The following is a 23,740-nucleotide window of genomic DNA, read 5'->3' as shown; positions in this document are numbered from 1 at the left end:
TTTGTAAATGGAAGAACTGAACGCTTCACAAGCGAGAAAGCAGTTAAACAAACCATCTGCAGCACGAGAATAAAGAACAAGCCTCCTCCATTCGGCCTGTTTACTTTCTCTTTACTTTTACTCTTTACTCCTATACTTTAGTGGATAAGGAAATGGTGTCGTACGCACTCCACTGAAGACATCTATTAGCTTACATATTTAATTTCATTTGTTAAGCTCAAAGATTTGTTTAAAACCTATTTCTGAATTCAGTTCTAATTTTCAGCAAACTAATAAATGAACAAAAATACCAGAGTGTGGTTATATCCAAACGCATGTCCTATGCCCCATATGGTGATGCACATCCCAACAGATGGACAAATCTAAACTGGTTTTTATTAAAACAAATGTAAATATGCAAATACTACTACTAATAATAATAATCACATTATACAAAAGCAAATTGTTATGAATAAACTGAAAAAATCGCCCCAGACATGAAGAAGGCATGGAGGCAGTGGTTTATATATTTATGTAGAAAATAAAACTTTTTGTAATATTTTAATCCTTTAATTCTTTTTCATTTGTAAAGATATTTGCATATTGCGCTTAAGGCACACAATTAACTGCACTGGACTTTAGACCTGCTTTTAGCTGGTCAATTGCTCAGTCTATTTTAGTTCCTCAAAATAGCAACGCACCAACAATGTGCCTTAACATACCTCCTTTTAAGACCAGAACACCCATGAGTCCACAAAGCGGTGCAAATAGGTTTACTATTTAAACAACGTGGTGCAAAACGGGAAAATTAGGGTTGCTCTGGTCTGAAAACAGCAACAAATCGCGCCAAACACGTCTTGCACTAATGCAATCATTAATTTCATTTCATTTTCTTGTCAGCTTAGTCCTTTTATTAATCCGGGGTTGCCACAGCGGAACGAACCGCCAACTTATCCAGCAAGTTTTTACATAGCGGATGCCCTTCCAGCCGCAACCCATCTCTGGGAAACATCCACACACACATTCACACACTACGGACAATTTAGCTTACCCACTTCACCTGAACCACATGTCTTTGGACTGTGGGGAAAACCGGAGCACCCAGAGGAAACCCACGCGAAGGCAGAGAGAACATACAAACTCCACACAAAAACGGCAACTGAGCTCAGGTTCAAACCAGCGACCCAGTGACCTTCTTGCTGTGAGGCGACAGCACTACCTACTGCGCCACTGCCTCGCCATGCAATCATTTGTTGTAAAAAAGTGCTATATAAGGAAAATACATGCTTGCATACATAGAATTCATTTTACACATAGATATACACTGAAAATCACTCACTTACTTTACTTCGCTGATCTCCTTCTTTATCAGGGGTCGCCAAAGCGGAATGATTCAGTCACCAATGAGCCAATTCACTGAAAATAAATTGAAGAAATTCATGTGATTCAGACTTCACTGATAAAAGTTTGTTAAACAAAACTTCAGAATTTGCTTAAAGAGCAAAGATAATGATCTTTGAGTTAAAGTAGCCATTTAAACAGCCCTGGACATAAAAGCAGCCCTCACTTTGGCCTTTGACAAACACTGAGCTCTCCTTCATCTCTGCATCCCTCTGCGCTTGATGATGTGAATCATTTTCTCTGTAAACAATTGAGATACTTGAGATGTTTGCGTAAGATGTGTGTGAGAAAGGGAGAGACTTTCTTACTAGCTCAACTGTGTACTGTAGGGGGATTTTTTTTTCTGACAGAAACAGGCATGACAGCCTGGGGGACAGCATCTCAAGTCCAGGGCCCAATCTCATGAATACCAAATTAGCCATATTCCACAGAACTATTGTAAAAGCCTGGCAGCTGTTCCTCTATCACACACACATGTGCCTACTCACTTTCACATAAACACACACACAAACACACACTCAGAAAACACACACAGACACATACTAACACATACATGCCAACACTCACCTGGCTTTGTTTCAAAATATTCCTCAGGACATCCTAGTGAGTTGTATTGCATAAAGACAATTATTAAAACAGACTAAACTGTTTATCATTTAGACTTTTAATTATGTATTTACTTAATCAGTTTAGAGATTGTGGAGGACATATCCAAAGAGTGTTGTGTTAGCTTCAAGGACAGTTTTTTTTGACAAACTATGAAAGATTACACACATTCTTTGATTTAAGGAATGCTTTATAAAATCATAATTGTTTGTTTGTGTGTGTGTGAGTGCGTTTGTGTTTGCGCAATATGCACCCTACCCCTAACCGCAATCCTCAAATAACATTTTTATCATTTTTACATTTCAAAACAATTATCCTATTTTGTTGATGTTAATCAACAAAATGTCCCTGTTGGATAAAACATGATTCATTGTTTTATAATTGAATATTTTACCAATTCGAGGTGACGCGGTGGCGCAGTAGGTAGTGCTGTTGAGCCTTGGTGTGTGAAGTTAGCATGTTCTCCCCGCGTTCGCGTGGGTTTCCCCCGGGTTTCCCCCGGGTGCTCTGGTTTCCCTCACAGTCCAAAGACGAGGTACTGGTGAATTGGGTAGGCTAAATTGTCCGTAGTGTATGAATGTGAATGAGTGTGTATGGATGTTTCCCAGAGATGGGTTGCAGCTGGAAGGGCATTTGCTGCGTAAAACATGTTGGTGGTTAATTCCGCTGTGGCGACCCCAGATTAATGAAGGGACTAAGCTGAAAAGAAAATGAATTAATTAATTTTACTAATTCTTGTAGCATCTTCTTTTATATTTATTTAATGTTTACTCAACTTGTAGCAGGTTATTTTGGGTTTGCTCTATTTTTCCTATTAACTATTGTATCTTTAGGACTCTGCCTTAAAGTTTTAAAGAAATCAAAACTAACCATATGATTTTGCGGTGGACAATCCATCTGTGCATGTCATTTTTAAAAAATAATTGTTTGCCCTTATAATCTTTCATAGAAAAGGGCTTCCTGCTTTTTTTTTCAATTTAACTGTCAGATTACATATATCTTAGGAATTGGGCATGACTACCATATTTAGCCACACCCCTCCAACTGTCCAGTTTTAACAACAAACAGAAATGGTAAGAAGGAAGTTGTAATAACTCTCACCAAACCCTTTTCTAAATCTTTCAGAATAAAACGCCTACTTTACTACATCCATTCAGCCAATGTCTGGAAAAACAAGCCACGCCCAATGTTTGCTCATTTAATATTCCATTTCAGGAACTGCATCACAATACAAAAAAAGATTCTGGTTCATGTGGACTTTAAACGTACTAGGTTTTTGGAACAGATCTTGCATCTACTGTTTACATCTACTTATAGCACACTGACTGGCCACTTTTTTAGGTATACCTTCCTAATGTGTTTAGATCCACCTTTGGATTCAGAAAATGGCACAAATTCAGTGGGGGTGGGGGAATAAATTGTGGAAAAAAAATTTTTTTTAATTTTTTTGGCTGTTGCTTCGGTGTGACTGAGGAAAGTTGAATGTGCTGTCCAGTTTGTGTTTGCCTTATAAATGACAATAGGCTAGTTTTTAATTTAAAACTTGAACAGCATCCCTTTTTGTTTCGATAAATAATGTAATAAATCAAAGTATTATTCTCATTTTTTTTCTAAATCTTTAGGAAATGTTTTTGGTACATCAAAAAGTGTGGTTGATGACCATCTGACAAGCTAATCCAGCAAATAATAGTGGTTAAAAAGTATTTAAACCTCATAATTAAATAGAAAATGAGGCTAATAACTGCAAAAAGGTCAGTTGGTATTTCGCTCCGGGTGCTCCGGTTTTAAGTCCAAAGACATGCTTTATAGGTGAATTGTGTAAGCTAAATTGTCCTTCAAGAGTTCACACTTAGCTGATGATTTACAAAGCTTATTTGGCATGCTGTCCCGGGAGAGAGCCCCGAGCTCAAGGGCTCCTCGAGCCCGGGGCTTCCTCCCGTTGGCAGAGCAAGAAGGCAGCCCGAGCTCGGTGGACCTCAGAACTCCCCTGCTGCTGTAGCTAAGGGAACGTAAGGGATTAGACAAGCTTAATTGTTATGTATGTTGAATGTCTTTGGATGGTGGGAGGAAACCGGAGAACCCGGGGAAAACCCACGCGGACACGGGGAGGACATACAAACTCCCCACAGAAACACCCACCGGTCCTATGGAACTAGGGCCGGCAGTATTCTTGCTGTGTGGCTCGCAGTGCTAACCACTGGACCGCCGTGCCACCCAATCACAGGTAAAGGAGGAGAATAGGGGAGGAGGGGGGTTTCTTCCAAACGAAGATGTGGCTTAGGGCTCATATGATTGGAAGATTAGTGATTAGCAAATGCGAGACTGGCCGTGATAAATCATAAGCACGTGATCCTCTCGAAATTAGTTTATGAATAAACTTCACATAGTGTGGGAATGGGAGTTTATGGGTATTTCCCAGTGATGGGTTGGTGCTAGAAGGGCGTCCATCCAACATATGCTGGATAAGTTGGTGGTTCATTCTGCTGTGGTGACCCCACATTAATAAAGGGACTAAGCTGAAAAGAAAATGAATGAATGAATGAATGAATAAATGTTTGTAATGTACAGCAAACACAATGCAGTATTTGATTATACCTGAATTTAGCTAGAAGACATCTTTATTATTTATTGATTTATTATATCTTAATTTGTATCTTTTTCTTAATGAATGTATTTGTTCTTGTCGGTTGTTTATTATATTTTATGCAGAGGTACAGAATCATTCCAATCAATCTAAAATGATCAATTCTTCCAAAAAGTCATCTAGTGAAATTGTTATCACAATATGTATATTACAGAATGAAAAAGTATTGCATTGTTGGATACTTCAAATATTGTGCAGCTCTACTGTAAATCCATAATTGAAATTTCTCATTTCAGTACATTACATTGCAAAAGGGCTTTATTCTGAGATGAGATCTTTTGACAGTTGAAGCTCAATATAGTGAACTAACTGTCATGGTAAAGAAATCAGTTTGAGATGACTTGAGCATTATGACAGTACATTATCCTACTGGAAGTAGACATTACGAGAATTTGGTTATTAAAGGATTAAAATGATAGGCAAGATTAATAATTTAGGCTGTGGCATTCTACAGAATTGAGTTGAGATACTAATCGACTCAACGTGCGCTATGAAAAATACCACAAATATTATAGAAATATCTTTTGATACAAGGCAGGATGAATACTGTACATCTGTTCATGTTTTCACACAGTATTTTGACCTTACCATTCAAATGTTTTAAGCTAGACACACACACCACAAGATAACTTGTCTGATTTCCGACAATCTTTGATAAACTCTCGATTATCTTAGTGGTTCTAAAAATGATCTTAAAGTATTCTCCTGTGGTGTGAGGTGTTGACTGACTTAATCTGCATGGAAAGATGACAGAGGCACTCGGATGATGAAACGTGAATATTTCACATGTTCAATATTTATTATCAGTAATCCTGATGCGTCAAGGGAAGCCGAAGGACAAATGTGCAAATAAGCCGGAGATTATTACCTGAAATGACTCAATATCCAATATTGACAGAAGCATAACAAACACAGTCGTGGTTCAACACAAAGTGAAATGGATTTGTATATCAGCCATCAGATTTTAGGGGATAAGTTCAAAGTTCATGTTAAGTTTAGATTTACAGTTAGGTTTATTTGCTCCTTAATTGCTATACAACTATTGTTTCCCTCTGGGGATAATTAAGGTAATTGCACACTGAATCTGAATTTTTTCCTGTAATTTTCACATGTTAACAAACACATTTGATGACATGTTGGGTCAATTGTGTTTACACATAGCCTCCGAAACATTCTCCGGACAAAAAAATGAATCGGTTGTATTTGTTTCTGTTTTTTGCATCCACAAAGGTGTTTTGAGATGTGTTTTGACAATTAAGGTTTGCCATACAAGCAAAAGGCAAAATCCAAAAGGCATTGAAAAAATTTATCCACATGGTGTCAACACAAATCCTATATTATCTAAAATGCATTAACAGATTAATTAATACACATTAATTGGATTCATTAATATGCATCGGACTTGGGGTGCAAGCACTGTAAACACAAATAAGTTGAGACTACTCAAATGATTTAAGAAAAGTGATTCCCTCAATTCATTTAAGTAATGGAAAATCGACAACTCAATTTATTGAGTTGACCAAATGTGGTCTCTTCATTGAATTAACTTAAATGTTTAATTATAGATGACTTGAAATTGGCTAATAAACTAAACTTTCAAATCAGCTTTTATACACTTTACTCACTTACTCCCTGGGCCGTTTATATCGAATTCGATATTTAGCAGCACTATGTTGATGTTTCGTAACAACAGATTTTTACAAGCTGAGTTGTTAGCCCAACGCTCAACCCCGAACCTGGAGTATCAGGATATACAAACATACACTACGGACAATTTAGCTTAGACCCACCTATAGCACACGTCTTTGGACTGTGGGGGAAACCGAAGCACCTAGAGGAACCCCACGAGAACATTTCGACTCCACAGAGAACCGGCGACCTTCTTCCTGTGAGGCGACAGTACTAATCACCGAGCCACCATGTCGCCCCTGTGTGTATATCATTCATTCATTCACCTCCAACTTATCCAGAATATGCTTTTTACGCAGCAGATGCCCTTCCACTCGCAACCCATCACTGGGAAACATCCACACACACCAGTTGACACACACACTATGGACAATTTAGCTCACCCAATTCACCGCCACCTTGTCCTTGGACTTTTTGGGGGAAAGTGGAGCACCCAGAGGAAACCCACGCTACCGCGGGGAGAACATGCAAACTCCACACAGAAACGCCAACTGACCCAGCCGAGGCTCGAACCAGTGACCTTCTTGCTGTGAGATGACAGCACTACCTATTGCGCCACTGTTTCACCCCTGTGTGTATATCAATTAAGAAAAATGTATATAAGGATTTAAATCTCTACTTACTAATTTACTTTTCTCTTTCGTCAGATGGGTTCAGTTTGTGCCTCTGTCCTGCTGCGCTTCAGCAAAATTCAGCATCACAAGCAAAATGATCACCGTGTGTCATATAAAATATAATGACCAATCAGCGTGGTTGTCAAGGCAGAATTTCAAGTGCAACCAATCATTTTAAACAAAGACATGGTGAAGTATTTAAAGAAATTAAAATGTTAATTAAAATATTTTTTGCTGCCTAATTAGTTTGTTAAATACAGCTGTTTAAGTTTTAATGCCAAAACTTTAGGTAATGTCAAGTTCATTCATTCATTCATTTTCTTGTCGGCTTAGTCCCTTAGTCCCTCAGGTTAGTTTTTACGCAGCGGATGCCCTTCCAGCTGCAACCCATCTCTGGGAAACATTAACACACACACACACACTACAGACAATTTAGCCTACCCAATTCACCTGTACCGCATGACTTTGGACTGTGGGGGAAACCGGAGCACCCGGAGGAAACCCTTGGGAATGCAGAGAGAACATGCAAACTCAACACAGAAACGCCAAGTGTGCCGAGGTTCAAACCAGTGACCCAGCAACCTGCTTCTCTACCTGCGCCACTGCTTCGCCTGTAGTGTCAAGTTATATTAACTTAAAATCTTTAGTAATGACAACCCTGGCATTGACAGTAATATTTGTGCCCATTTTTTTAAAAGATTTGAATAGGAAAAAAATGTAGCCAAACCTTTTGTACTTCAGTATGCAAAAATCTTTATAGTTAGGGTTTAGGTACAAATTTCATTTTTAAAATAAAATGATCTTCCTGGGTAAACAAACATTTAAGTTTTAAATGTTTTAATGTGTACCCAGCTTTAACAGAAATTGAGACTCAACAGGCCAGACAATGTTTTCCAATTTTCCATTGTCAATTTTCAATGAACTTATGTGAATTGTGGTTCTTGGCTGACTGGAGTGTCTCTTGTCCTATTCTCTGCTGCTGTAGCTCATCTGCTTCAAGTAAAGTTGACGTTCAGAGAGGCTCTTCTTCAGATCTTTTTTATCTATTTGAGCTTCAACAAGTGATTTTTGCCCACAGAACTGCCACTTACTTGGTATTTTCTCTTTTTCAGACCATTCTCTTTAAAATCCAGTGATGATTGAGTGTAGAAATCCCAGGGGATCAGCAGTTTTAGAGCAGCCCGTCAGATAAAAACTACCAAAATGACTCAAGTGACCTTTCTAACCCACTCTGATTCTCGGTTTGAACTTTAGCAGATCGTCTTGACTATGTCTGCATGCCTGAATTGATTGAGTAGTTGCTACTGTATGTGATTGGCTAATTGGATTTTTGCATATTTGCATAAATTAGCAGGCATAGGTAATAAAGTGGCAGTGGGTGTTTTTGCATTAAAGACCCCACATATTCACCTATTTTTGACGAGTAGCAACAGCGTAATTGTCCCCTAACAGTTTAAAACATTAAGCTTTTAAAAATGTAGCAGCATTGAACTTTACAACTCAAAAACACTATAAATAACATATTAATCAAGCTTAGTACATGTAATAACATAATTATGACCCTATATCTGAAACCCCTTGACTATTAGTGATGGTACTGACATCAGATGTGATTAGAGGTTAAGGGGAAGCCCAACAAACATAACAATTCTCCTGTGCCCAGAGCATTTGTCAGCCTCTGAGTTCTGAATTAGGAGTGTTTGTGTACTGAAGCACAGCCTTTCGCATGACATCAATAAAGATGGAGAGATTAAAGCAGAGAGAGAAAGAAAGAGAGAGCGAGTGAGCGAGGTGTCTTCACAATCAAAGGGCCACACTGAAGAACAGCAGGAGGAAACCAGGGAGCTCTTTATCTTCAAAGAGACAATCAGTCACTGCCTGCAATGAATTCTGCTCCGGAACCTCTCTCTCAGCACACACACTGAAACAGATCTTCTGTATGAATATACATGCAGACACATGCATAAACAGTCACAAACACAAGCACAGGATACAGGCAAACACACAGTTGTCTCTTATAACCTGCAGGAACGGACTGTGAGGCATATTGCAGGGCTAATCAATTATAGTTCAGAGAGGTCCATTTTCTTTATTTACTTCCCAGTGAATGTCTGGAAAATACATTGTGGTTGTTGCTGTTGTTGTTTGAATAGTTATACATTTTAGTATGTGTAAAATAAAGAAAAAGGTAAACTAAACAGTCAAAATAATCATCAAAAACAACACTGCTCAAAAATCTGTGCATCATCATCCTGACACAAACTCACAGAATTCAGCTTTTAGATCAAGAAAAACTACTGCCATTAATGTCCATTCATACACTCTCAAAAAAAAAAAGAAGCCTTTATCTTTACAAATAATAAACATCTTTAATTAACATTTAATTTTGTCCCAAAACTTTTTTTACAATGATAAAAATTATATTATTTTACTTAATATATTTTAATATTTGGGGCATTTGGCTAAAGCTGCTTCATTATTTTCAAAACTAAAATCAAAATATCCCATGTTTTAGTGTTTCTTCATTTTTTTCAGAGTATTGTGGATATTTTCTTTCATAGCTACAGTCAATAATGCTGTTAATACATTTATTCTACGCAAAAAAAAAAAACATCATACAAAGGCCTCCAAAACTTTTAGCTTGAACTTTTTTTATCGTGATGAATTCCTGATGCTTTTCACTGTAATTTTATTCATAAATCACCCAGTGCAAATATTTTTTATGTTAAAATGTTTGTTAAAGTAATTTAAATAAAGACAACAGTAAAACTGTATAAATCCCGTATTAGGAAATATTATTTAAAATTAAATAAATAAACCTCAATGCGTACAGCATTCATAAAGGATTTAACTGTTGAACTGTACAAATGTTGACAAAAAAAGCACATGATTGGTAAAAAAAAATTTTTTCGCAGTATTACATTGAAAGATTTATTCATTTTCTTTTCGGTTTAGTCACTTTATTAATCTGGGGTCGCCACAGTGGAATGAACCGCCAACTTCCAGCTGCAACCCATCTCTGGGAAAATCCATACACACTTATTCACACTCATACACTACAGACAATTTAGCCTACCCAATTCACCTGTACCGCATGTCTTTGGACTGCGGGGGAAACTGGAGCACCCGGAGGAAACCCACGCAAACGTAGGAAGAACATGCAAACTCCACACAGAAACACCAACTGACCCAGTCGAGGTTCGAACCAGCGACCACATTGAAAGATTAATTAACATTAACTCATTCAAATTTATTTAACATTAAAGAGCAAACACAAAGTGAGCATTGTGAAAGACACCGTTTACGCTGGTGCGTTTTTTTTGTTTTACACTATTTTGACATTTTAGACTCCAAAAAACACTGGCTATGTTACTGGATCTAATCCATAATGGTATTGAATGAACAAAAACAATCAACAAACTGAAAAAAAATTTAGCAAATTAACACTGAAAATTAAGAGGAGCAGGTGAACAAAATCTTTAACCATGGTAGCAGATTTTTAGTTGGGGAAAAAATGAAAACAAAAGAAAACTAAACACCTACATACATACATAAAGTACAAACAAACACTAGCTGTTTCCCTATTCAAAAGCTGCATCATTCGAAGGGAACAGGCAGTGTCCAAGATGTAAATTAAAAAAAAAGATCGTTGCATTATTATTGTCAAAAGGTCTGAGTATTTTCTAAATATGTGACGCCATGAGCCTTTTTCAAATCCAGCCACTTTGCCGTTCCCAGAAATGTTTTTGTAGCAGCTTAAATTTTGAACCCTGTGCCAGTACAAAAGCCAACTCAAAGCCTGACCAAACTCTCAATTCATTCATTATACAACAGCAAACAATTACATTATCACAACAGAAACATTATCTGTGGCCTCTGAGGAAACCTGCTGTTATCTGTAATGAGTTTGCGATGTGCTATAATGCCTCAATTAGAGAATTAGTTGAGCGACTCAGAAACAAACTGAAGAGAGAAAACACTTGAGTCCCGTCAAAATAAATGTCATGTTTTTTTTGTGTTTTTTTTTTAGCACACTTGATTATTGCACAGATTGAAGAAGTGCACTTGAAATGTTAAATAGTGTTTCTACTGAATGTTCCTTCAAATAAAATACTTGAAATAAAATTAAAGCTACTGAGAGTTAAATATTTACTCTCAAATATTTAAATATAAATATTTACTCTCAAATATTTACTTATCATGTTAGCTATAAGTCTCCTTTTTTTGAGCATAGAGCTTATAATGACATTTTCAAATTGCTATAAATCTTGCATTTATTGAACCAAAAAAACTTATTTTGTTCTCATTTTAGATACTTGGCAAATTATGGTAGAATTAAGTTAATTTTTTAAAGAGAAAGTCTTATTTGCTTTATTTCGGCTGGAATACTCTACTGCAGCACCCGGAGCTCGAACACCATTTTAAGGACAATATTATTAGCCCCTTTAAGTTATATTTGTTTTCGACAGTCTACAGAACAAACCATTGTTATACAATAACTTGCCTAATTACCCTAACCTGCCTAGTTAACCTAATTAACCTAGTTAAGCTTTTAAATGTCACTTTAAGCTGTTTAGAAGTGTCTTGAAAAATATCTAGATAAATGTTATTTACTGTCATCATGGCAAAGATAAAATAAATCAGTTATTATAGTGATGAGTTATCAAAACTATTATGTTTAGAAATGTGTTGAAGAAATCTTCTCTGCGTTAAAAATAAAAAAAATAAACAGGGGGCTATTAATTCAGGGGGGCTAATAATTCTGACTTTAACTGTATATATAACTATATGTTTTTAAACGTCCATGTAAATAATATTGTTTTTATAAATTTTTTGTATTTTATACATATAGATAATGCACACATATACACTTACTGGCCACTTTATTAGGTACAACTGTACAACTGCTCGTTAATGCAAATTTCTAATAAGCCAATCATATGGCAGCAACTCAATCCATTTAGGCATGTACACATGGTCAAGATAATTAGCTGTAGTTCAAACCAAGCATCTGAATGGGGAAAACTTTAAACGTGGAATGGTTGTTGGTGCCAGATGGGCTGGTCTGAGTATTTCAGAAACTGCCGCTCTACTGGGATTTTCACGCACAACCATCTACAGGGTTTACAGAGAATGCTCAGAAAAAGAGAAAATATCCAGTGAGGAGCAGTTCTGTGGGCGCAAATGCCAGAGGTCAGAGGAGAATGGCCAGACTGGTTCCAGCTGATAGAAAGGCAACAGTAACTCAAATAACCCATCACAGCCGAGGTATGCAGAAGAGCATCTCTGAACGCACAACACGTGCAACCTTGAGGCGGATGGGCTACAGCAGCAGAAGACCACAGCGGGTGCGACTCCTGTAAGCTAAGAACAGGAAACTGAAGCTACAATTAAAACACGCTCACCAAAATGGACAATTTAGAAGATTTTACAAAATAGAAGATTGGAAAAATGTTGCCTGGTCTGAAGAGTCTGGATTTCTGCTGTCACATTGGGATGGTAGTGTCAGAATTTGGCGTCAACAACATGAAAGCATGGATCCATCCTGCGTTGTATCAATGGTTCAGGCTGGTGTTGATGGTTTAATGGTGTGGGGCATATTTTCCTGGCACATTTTCGACTTATAAGTACTAATTGAGCATCGTGTTTACGCCACAGCCTACTCAAGTATTGTTGCTTACCATGTCCATCCCTTTATGACCACAGTGTACACATCTTCTAATGGCTAATTCCAGCAGGATAACGCACCATGTCTTAAAGTGCGAATAATCTCAGACTGTTTTGTTGGACATGACAATGTACAATTCACTGTACTTAAATGGCCTCCACAGTCACCAGAGCTCAATCTAATAGAGCACCTTTGGGATGTGGTGGAACGTGAGATTAGCATCATGGATGCAAAATATTTCCAGCACCTTGTTGAATCTATGCCACAAAGGATTAAGGCAGTTCTGAAGGCAAAAAGGGGGTCCAACCTGGTACTAGTAAGGTATACCTAATAAAGTGGCCAGTTAGTGTATATTTTATAAAAAAATACTTTTATTTTGGACTTGATTAATTGTGATTAATCTTTGCTTTGCACAAATTTTTAAATGCAAAATGTTATATAGAAAAATGTAGTATTACAAAATAAGTAAAAGCATACCAAAGTTGTCATTTTTTCTCATTAATTGGTGTGGTTTCCATTTATAACTTTGAAATAAAAAGGTTTGAATGAAATTTGTCAGTGTACTTGAGTTTCAAGCTTTTTACCTCACTGCATGTATACACAATTTACAACAAGCACATCAGAACTGTCGTAAACATTAATTTAGCCTTTAACAGGGATCTCAAAGTGCCAACTAATGTTAAGAGTGTTAACACTCAAACAGTTATCGACAAAACGAATGATTTTGCACTCTCATGCCTTTTTATCACGGGCGACTGATCCCATCCATCTCAGTTTAAATGCCCCTCTGAGATCCTGGACCGACTCTCTGACAAAGAGGAGAGAGCAATATTAGAGTTGTCAGTCTATTTAGCCTCTAACGGAGTGCTTGACCCTGAGTTATGATGTCTAGCAGCTGCTGAAACTGAGAAAGCAGGACAGAAGGTCTCACCCAACATTTTGTTCTCATGTCATTCTAAATGAGTGTTGACAGAATGACGCAAGCGACGCAGTCATGCTTGATGAATGTTACAAATATTGATGGTATGATTAAAGCAAGAGGACTTAATTGCTTCTGTCAGTCCTCTGAATCAGCTCGTTAAGGAGTAACATACTGTTTCCGGCTTCATGCCATGAATTGAGAAAACTCGTACCACCCATTTACAGTATGACCACTCTTTAGCAGTATTCACACATTACCCAATCTTTTAAAAAAATCATGGTCTCTGGATCTCTGGATTTGCTGCATCCCAAAATTTTAATTAATTATAAAAGATAAATCAATTAGGCATGCATATCCTGTTAAAAAATACAATTTTGATTTTCAATTATATTACAACCAGTGCTGAGAGAAATGCATTAGAAAAGTAATGCATTAGCTAATTAGTTTTTACTGTAACCCAATAACCCAGTGGCGCAGTAGGTAGTGCTGTCGCCTCACAGTGAAAAGGTTGCTGGTTCAAGCTTCGGCTGGGTCAGTTGGCGTTTCTGTGTGGAGTTTGCATGTTCTCCCTGCATTCGCGTGGGTTTCCACCGGGTGGTCAAGTTTCCTGCACAGTCCAAAGACATTTGGTTCAGGTGAAGTGGGTAGGCTAAATTGTCCGTAGTGTATGAGTGTTTATGGATGTTTCCCAGAGATGGGTTGCAGCTGGAAGGGCATCCGCTGCGTAAAACGTGCTGGATAAGTTGGCGGTTCATTCCGCTGTGGCGACCTCGGATTAAAAAAAGGGACTAAGCCAAAAAAAAAAAAAATGATTGAATGAATGTAACCCACTAGACTAAAGTAAGACCAAACTGATCCAAACTTGGTAATATTTCACCTAGTTAGATTTATCAATAAAATATAAACAAACGTTGTGACTGCTGTTTAATGTTTATCAGTATTAATTATAATCTTTAAATGTTGCGCATCCTAAGTGAAATGGAATGGTGGTTGAGTTCCCACTAACATTGCTGCTAGTTATTGTCCAACTAATGCATCGTTTTCACATCCAGCACAACATAGGCCTTGTTTCCACTGAGTGGTACAGTAAATAATTATACAGTTGGCCTGCAGTATGATTTGGTCCAAGTCAGTCTAACATGTGAATGTGCACAAAAAATGAACAACGGAGGACATTGATTCTTTTCTTGCTTCTTACCATGTGGCTTATTTTATTTTATTTTTGCAAAATATGACTAGCTGAAGATTTTTGCTTTGTCATGCAAACCATGCTTTGTTTAAGCATGGTTTATTGCTGTGTCATTGTACTACTACAGTGTTGTTTTTTTGCTGAGCATTTAAAAGAATGGCACTTGTGTTGTTGTTCTCCTGCTTTGTTGTATGTGCTATTGACGATTCTCTGTTAACTATACAGCATTCAGCAACAAGTCTAGCTCCACTCTTTTGGTACTGTACTGTTGTGCTAGATAGTCTTCTGTGGAACTCAAGACCGGTGTGTCACACAGGTGACACTCATCAGCATTTTTGTCTGTTTCCATGTTTCTCAATATGCATTTTTAAGGGACCAACTGCCAAAATTCAGTTCCAAAACTCAAGAGCACAAGCACAGAAGACACGTGAAGAACCTGGATGCATTTTTGATTTTAAGGGTGCATTGATGCAGACTTGAGTGTAGTAGTCCCTAAGTCCCAGATGTCATTGTGGCCAAATATATAGGAGGTGAAAAAATGCAGCATTTTATAAAACTATTTATTATTTAAGTTTAAAGATATAAGTTATTTATCTCAGTAGTTTGTCTAATTCAGATGGTGAACAATCATAACCCTTTGACGCACAAGATATAAAATAGGTATAGAAAAAAAACCTACTATGCACTTATGCGTAGTGCATCAAAGGGTTAATAAAGGCATAAACACATTAAGGGTGTTTATTAGCTTAAATTCATTTTAAAATATGTTTTGTTTGTATTGTGCAAAGTATATTTGCAAGAGTTTTGTGCATGTTATTGAAAAGAAAAAAACTATAAATTGTTGTAATGTTTATATAATGTTTTGTTAAAATGCATAAAGGTCACATGATTATCAGAAAAGAACACAGAATCGCATTTCTCAAAGGACGTGTCTTCTGCGTTTGTTCTTCTGGGGGAACTTGGGAAGAACGATCTCCATGCGGATGTGTCCATTCTCTGCATTCTAGGGATTGAGAAACAACCCATAGCTTTTGGCAATGCCCCTTCCCCTATTACCGTATAAAAGATTATTATTGTTTAAACATGCCTAATGGACAGTCATTGCATGTAACAGAGGCCCTGTTTATACCTGGTTTTAGGATGCATATTTGACGACCTGATTGCAAGTGGAGAATGCTAAGTACAGATGTGAATAGTGTCTGAAATGTTTTGAGATTGTCCACCTTAAAAAAAATAAAAATAAAATAAAAAAACACATTTGGTCAGATTGCTCTTATAGTTTGAATGCACATGTGGTTGAATGTGGTGGAACAGCCTCTAAATACTGCACTCTGTCTGCCCACTGACTGCGCATGTCATCAGTGTGTGAAAATAAAATGAAATGAAAGTGCTCGCTCTCCTCGTCTTTCTCCATTGTCTTATTTTATGATGATGTGTTAGTTGCACGTTTTGTCCACTGGTTTGAAATAACTGAAAAAATCCGATACGTAAACATTCTCAGTGTGTTGTGCAGCATCTTTAAGACTAACAACACTAACAGCTGCTCTCTGTGGTAATATTACTGCGCATCAACGTGACCCTTGTGATTCCCTCCCCCTCTAATGGAAGAGAACCTCTCCTCAATAAAATCAGTAGAGAAGTGGTCGAAAATGAGCAGAAGACACACAGTTAAATGGTAGGTGTAAACGCTAATGTGTCTGCTTTGTCTTTGGGATTGGTTCGATAAAAAACGCGTTTTAATACCAGGTGTGAACAGGGCCAGAATTACCTATTTGAAGTAATATGACAAATAAAATACATGTCTAATTATTTTATCATTATTGGATCTTAAAGGTTCAGGACACCCTGGAGAACTTTTTTTTTATATTAACAGATTTGTGTGTGTTGAGCATCAGTTAAGACAATGTTAGCACCTGTCAGCTTTAATTGTGGGGAAAACTGGATAATTTTGAGCTTTTGTCAGCTAATTTCAGCTTTCGGGTTTAAAATGATTTTTGGGGAGGGATCAAAATCGGCCACGTAGCGCAGTACTGCAAGTGCAATGATGACGCGTCGGTTTCTCATTATTATTCATAGCGGAGTTTTCTTATCCTATGAGAAGAGCCGGCTGCTTAATTATTCATGAGAGCACGTGCTTTCCGAAGGCAGACCTGCCAGTTTCAAGCAAGCTGTGAGTGAGACGCAGACCAACGGCACGCAATAGCCATTCATGAAGGCTCGTATGTGTTTGTTTCCATGATCCACAGGGTTTGTTGCATGTTTTTCCCTGCGATCTTGTCAGGGCCGATCATAAAGCTGTGTGTGTGCTACAAGGATTTTTGTCGGGAGAGCAGTGCGAGAATTGAAGAATGGCGGACGTTGACTTTTATCAGGAGTTCGTTCGCATTCAGACACATCGCCGTGCTGCTGTGTTTGCCTAAATCCTCTATATTACCAGCAGGGCTAATGGTTAAAATAGGCAGGTCAGGAGACCTGCTGCACTGAGTCTGCATTCAAGATTTATAATTTAGACCCGGGGATCGAGGAAGAATCCTCATTTATAGTGTTTACATGAACACACTTATCTTTATAATGTTATAAATTATGGTTATGTGTATATGAAATTACGAATAACAAATGTAGCAGGGCATTAAATTACTGTTTATTTCTTTGCATATTAACTTTGTGAACTATAAACTCATGCGTCTCCTCACGGTTTGTGTCTCAGTTTGTGAGCTAACTGTCAACAAAGTTGTTCGCTCCCCTTCTCCCCTGCTGGCCACACCCACTCCTGCCCGATGCTCGCGGAGCTCCACGCCCATTAATCATGCATCTTTTGAAAAAATTCTGAAGTAGACTTTAACCGAAAGTGGGGGGTGTCATGGCCCTTTAAGGGGAGTGGGGGTAACACTTTAGTTTAAGCAGCAATTCTGACTATTAATCATAAATAAACACAAATGAGTAGTTTATTGAGGCAAAATTCAAAGTTAATGGTTTTTTAATAGCGAACATTGTACCTTTAAATAAAATGTGACGTGACTAGAATGGGAGATGAAACTGTAAAGTGGTTTATTCCATGTTTCTCTCAAAATATATTTATGATTCATGAGAGATAATTCACCTAAACATTGAAAATTCACTTATCATTTACTTACACTCAAGTGCTTCTAAGGTTTTATGAATTACTTTCCTTTTTTGAACAGAAAACAAAATATTTTGAAGCTTGTTTGAAGCCAGCAGCCATCAACAATCCAAAAAAAAACTTTTATGGAAGTAAATAGCTGCTGCTTTCCTACATTGTTCAGTATATCTTGCTTTGTGTTTAACTCAAACTGGTTTGGACAGCCTTTTTGGACCATGCACTTGGAGCACTGACTGTTTCTTTCCATTGTTAAACTAGCAGAAGTGCATTCGGATATGTCCTTAGTGAACCTGCACTATGCACTTCAGACTATGCACTTAGATTAAAATAAGGCCCAGTATCTCTATGCGGTATAGGACAGGCCAATCATATTGATGGGCTCTAGAGTTCCAAAATCCCGCTCCGAGCACTCAGACACTGAAGCCCACACACTCAGACAGAAGAGCACTGGAAACACTGACCCTCACTGAGAGAATGAGAAAAAGCAAGAGACTTATGAGAGCACTGTCAAAGATGATTGCCGAATTGCTGCCCGATTTAGAAGGAAATAAAAAGGCGATGATGGACAGAGGGCTTTTAATCCTAAGAGCAGTTATGTAACCACAACAAACTGCTTCTACCTGAGCAGATCAGGACAGTCAGATGTGCTGTATGTACTGTACGACCAGATTTATCAAACAGTGAAAATTAGTGTGAGAAGTACTGATGAAATTGGAGAACTCTGCAGATGATTGACTGACAATGATAGGCTCATTTCCATTATACAAATACAGTCTACAAAGAGTAAAAACGCAAAAAATTGTGGCTTGATCATTGATGGTATGAAGCAGAAACTGACAGGCTTGCAGATTCAAAAGTAGTTTATTAAAGGCAAGGTGAGCTTCAAGAACTGTCATAATGTATACAATCTTTTGTGTGAACCTCCTATGGCCAAGCATCCTCCAGGGAGGAGGATATTGAAATGAACATTTCAAGTGATACTTGGGAAGAGAGGCTGAAGCGTATTCATACCTGTTCTAGTAATGCAAGATTACAACTCATACAGTTTAAAGTGGTATAGGCTACATTATACCAAAACTAATCTCAATAAAAATTTCCCTTCAGTTTCCCCTTTTCAGTGACAGATGCAAGATCTAGGAGGAAACGTATGCTCATACTTTTTGGTCTTGCTCTGAGATCTCCGAGTTTTGGAATAATATTTTTCAGTTTTATTCAAATATTTTAGGAGAAAACATTAGTCCAGATATTGAATTATCCCTGTTTGGGTGATCTGACCCTGTGTTAGCATGGTCACATAATCAGCAAACATCTATTGTGTTTGGTATGGTGGTGGTTAAAAGAGAGATCTTGATGGATTGGAAGTCCACTTTACCACCTACTTTTCATAAATGGCTGACTTAAATGGTTGCTGCTCTTAAACTTGAAAGAATTTTTGCTAGGGCAGATGCTTCTAAAAAGTTTTTAAAAATCTGGGGCTTCTTCCTTGCTTGTCTTTTAAAGTTGAAGGTAGGGCGCTTATATTGCATGGACAATTTTACTCTGGGTTTGATCAAGTAAAACTTGATGTATATTATTTACTCTATATGGTGCATGTTTGGGGGCGAGGCAGTGGCACAGTAGGTAGTGCTGTCTCCTCACAGTAAGAAGGTCGCTGGTTCGAGCCTCGGCTCAGTTGGCGTTTCTGTGTGGAGTTTGCATGTTCTCCCTGCCTTCGCGTGGGTTTCCTCCGGGTGCTCCGCTTTCCCCCACAGTCCAAAGACATGCGGTACAGGTGAATTGGGTAGGCTAAATTGTCCGTAGTGTATGAGTGTGTATGTGAATGTGTGTGTGGATGTTTCCCAGAGATGGGTTGCGGCTGGAAGGGCATCCGCTACTTAAAAACTTGCTGGATAAGTTGGCGGTTCATTCCGCTGTGGCGACCCCGGATTAATAAAGGGACTAAGCCGACAAGAAAATGAATGAAGGGTGCATGTTTGGATGGATTGGTACTTGTTTTTTATTTATTTTATTATTGATTCACTTATTTATTTATTTTTTTCGTCTGTATTTTTTCCTTATTTTTATAATATAATATTTTTTATAATTATTATAAACTATATTTTATATTTTTATAATTATAAAAATGTTTTTTAGATTGTATAAATGTTTTTGTTCTGTTTTGGACTTATAAAAAACTGTTATAAAAAAAGTAATAAAAAATAAAGGCAAGGTTGTACAGGAAATGAACAGGAACAGGAATAAATCAAAAGCACAAGGGTAATCCAATGGTCGTGGTCCAAACACAGGCGAGAGGAAAGACTAGGTGGCTATGAATCAACACGAGGAGCTGGGCAAGAATCAAAACATATGAAAAGAAACTGGAAAAACCGATGCGTAATGTTCAGTAATAAAACAAGACTCGGCAATGTGTAAGTGGAAGTGACGTGTACTTATAGTCCTTATAATCAGTTCATCATGAGCCACAGCTGTAACTGTGTGTCAGCTATTGTATTATTGTCAGCTGCTGTAAGAGTTGATGAGAACAGAGTTTTAGGAGTTGTAGTTTATTAAGAATTAATCTCTAACAGAGACAACACCGCTGGCCATTACAACAATTGATATGTTGAATAAATGTTTTTTTTATTCGCACGACCATGAAGCATATGCCTAGTGGAGCATCACACCGCTCACATGTTCTGGCTGCTACAGTATATCAGTTCAGTATGTTCACTATGTTACATAAGTGCCCCCTGCTGGTCATGTCTTTCTTGTGTTAGACCATTTTGTGCTGTGCCGCGCAGCACTGCAGCACTGCAGCACTGAGTGTGGTAACGTTCCTTCACTTGCATATTATCAGTAGCCACATCTGTATCTCTTTTATTGTGTGTTGCCATACACCTAAGGTTTTTTCAATGATATGGCCGGGTCTGTCCACACCACCACCCAACACAGTACCCCTCTACCCTCGTGAAAACGTACCCCCATATACATTTCTGGAGAGCGCGAATTATGTAGCCAGTACTAAGTATGGGTGCCTTTTGTCTCTGAAACGAATGCTACAGGGCAGTACCACATCACAGCTGGCTTTTGTTTCTTTTAGCGCTTCCAGCAGACCGCTTACCTCTGTGTGGATGGCTTTTCCACTGTTTGCCCAGTAGCTGGCCTAGTACATCAGCAGACTTGAGACACAGAGAGGAGTTGACTACAAAGACGAAGTTCAAGTCTGGTGAAGAACGGTTCCAGAAAGCAGGTAAAACGAAAATAAAAGGCAAAAAATTAAATAAGTAAAAAGCGGGGTGAGAACATGCTAAAATCTGAAAAGGGGGTAAAAATCAGGTTGCTGTGAGGGCTTTTCTTTTTCTGGATTGCTTTTGAAAGCACTGTCGGTTTGGTTTAGGAAAGAGGGAGATCAGGTCAAGCGGTGCTTTTTAAAAGCAATATCAGTTGGGAACTTCCAAAGAAAAAAATTAGATCTGAAAAAGCTTTGCAAAAGATTCACAAAAATCACAACCGGAAAAAAAAGTACCTCCTAGGACTTATTTCGCACTCTCCAGAATTGTATACAGGGGTACAAATCAATAATGAACCTAGGTTGCCACCGCCAGTGTTCAACATCCACCAGGATGATGTGACGGCATTCACAGGAAAATGTCGCCAATGCTTTCTCCACACACCTGCTGCAGGTGGAGAGGAGAAACAGTGGGAGGGCCAATTCAACGGATGGGTAAAGATTAGGAGGTTATGATGGGTGAGAGCTGATGGGTGGAATTTGGCTAGGACAATAATTAAGATTACAAAATAAAAGTACATATGTGCATTAAGGCTGATTTATACTTCTGCGTCAAACGCCGGCATATGCTACGGCGCTGACGTATAGCCCTTCGCTGTGGCCGTCGGTGTCACTGACGTGCACCTCTCAAAAAATTTAACTACACGTCACAACGACGCGTAGCGCAAGCTCTGTGATTGGTCGGCTTGGTAGGGCTGACGAGTCTGGGCGGGACCGAGACCTGCGTGAATGGTGCGAGCCTGATGGAGCGATTGTTTACAAGTGTGGAGTCCCGTGAAGGAGCTCTGGATGGAAAGTTTTGTTTTATGTTTACCTCATAGTTAAAGTTGTTGCATGTCCGCCGGTTCCTGCCTCAAAATGAGCGAGTTTGAGCCACTTGTACATCCCGGAAGTGTTCAGGAAAAGCAACACAGCAGCGAAGAAACTTGACACAGAGGAACGTTTACACCTCACTGCCAACTAGCGTTTCGGAAGTGTTAATGCAGACCAACAGAGACAGCGCGCAAAAGTATAAATGCATAGCTACGCGCGTTGCATGCGCCGTGGGTTACGCCAGTCACTTGACGCAGAAGTATAAACCAGGCTTTACACAATTATTGTTGAATTGAATTGAATTGAATTTGTAAAAACTGTCTATTTTACTTATGCGAATACTTAATTCCACATTTGATGTGAACCTAGCTTAACAGAAAGGAGAATTTCCTGATATTTGTTCAAACTACTCATTACCAAGACAGGGACAAACAACAAGACAGACCCTAAATTGCCTGCCCTCGAGGCATTGTGCATGACAGAAAGTGAAGAAAATTTATTTAAAGCGGAGAGGGAAAGTAATTGATTAATGATTGTGATGGCACAAGAATTGACTTAAAATAATGAGGTTCATAGATGAATCATCCACAAGAATCAACAATATTTCATGTATATAAAAGAACTGTACATTTTGATTTCATGGTGACTTTAAGTGTATAATTTCCATAATCTTTTGAAACTCAGACTTTTCATATGTCAGACTACGGCAACACGCTGACATTCTAGGTGACAGTTCAATTTATGCAAAAAAAAAAAAAAAAACCTTTATTCATAACAAATGAAAAGCAAAGGCTTTGCAGATATTCTCTGAAGTTTGGAAATGAAATTCAAGGAAGTTGTTAGCGGCAGCTCTTTGAATCTGAAGTTGACAGGCTTCAGAAAGCGTGGGGAATGTTAGAGGGCTGTGTGATTGTTTCTGCTGGATCTCATGGCGAATAACAGTAATTAAAACACTGCAGGGCCAGACTCTTACATCCGTTAAAAAAAATAATAGCTTCCTCTCAGTAAAACGCCATTTGATTCATTGTTACTGCCTCACATGGAATGCAGATACTGACACATGTAGGTGTGATTGGGGTTGTTACTCCAGGCGGTTATTCTCAAGTTATAGCCACATGCAGTTCTCTGAAGTCTTTTCTACAAAAACAAGCTTAGGAATAGGTTATAGTTTATGATTCCACTTTATATTATGTGTCATTAACTTGTCGAAAAAAGTTATAATTAGGTGCATCGCACTTATCCTGTTCAGGTTGTATTGCAAAACAACACTTTCTGCTATCTGCTATTATTGAGGTGGTATTCACGTAAACTTAGTAGCAGGTCTAGTGGTTGGGTTAGGTTTATAGAGAGGGGTCTGCATGCAGACCTGGTTCAGTGCAATCTGAGCTGCATCCAATGCTTTTTAATGACCTCACCTAACCCCACCCCTTACCCTACCAGTCACAGTGATGTCACTCACTCCATTGAGTGCATTGTGACTGGCATTGCATCGCTGAGTGATGCAATCTGAGCTTCCTGTAATTATGATGCAATGTGAATGATTGATGCTAAACTGTTTTATACAGCTGGGAAAAAGAGATGAGTGAAGTGAATTAACTGAACATATGGTTGATGATATTGATGAAATGCGTTACAGGCCTGTGGTGGGGAAAGTGCTGGATCAGCATGTGCCTTCAGTTCAGTTATGTTGAATTATGGCCTCTTATCCTGTAAACTCCCTCACACAGGGAAATGTCTGATTTTAATGTGATCAGAAGTTCAGAACAAAAGAGGAAAAACGATCACTTATTCAAAAAGTTTCTGATCAAAGCGACACAATCTATTCA

General features: G+C 38.2%; 1 protein-coding gene across 4 annotated transcripts in view; it reads left to right on the top strand.

Moving 5' to 3' along the window:
- Nucleotides 1–23,740, top strand: part of kcng2 (potassium voltage-gated channel, subfamily G, member 2) — a 56,471-nt gene that overhangs the window by 20,880 nt on the left and 11,851 nt on the right. The window lies entirely within an intron of this gene.

Source organism: Danio rerio, chromosome 19, assembly GCF_052040795.2.
Source record: "Danio rerio strain M-AB ecotype USA chromosome 19, GRCz13ab, whole genome shotgun sequence".
NCBI lineage: Eukaryota > Metazoa > Chordata > Actinopteri > Cypriniformes > Danionidae > Danio > Danio rerio.
The sequence above is the reverse complement of the archived record's forward strand: the minus strand, read 5'-3'. Positions and strand labels throughout refer to the sequence as shown.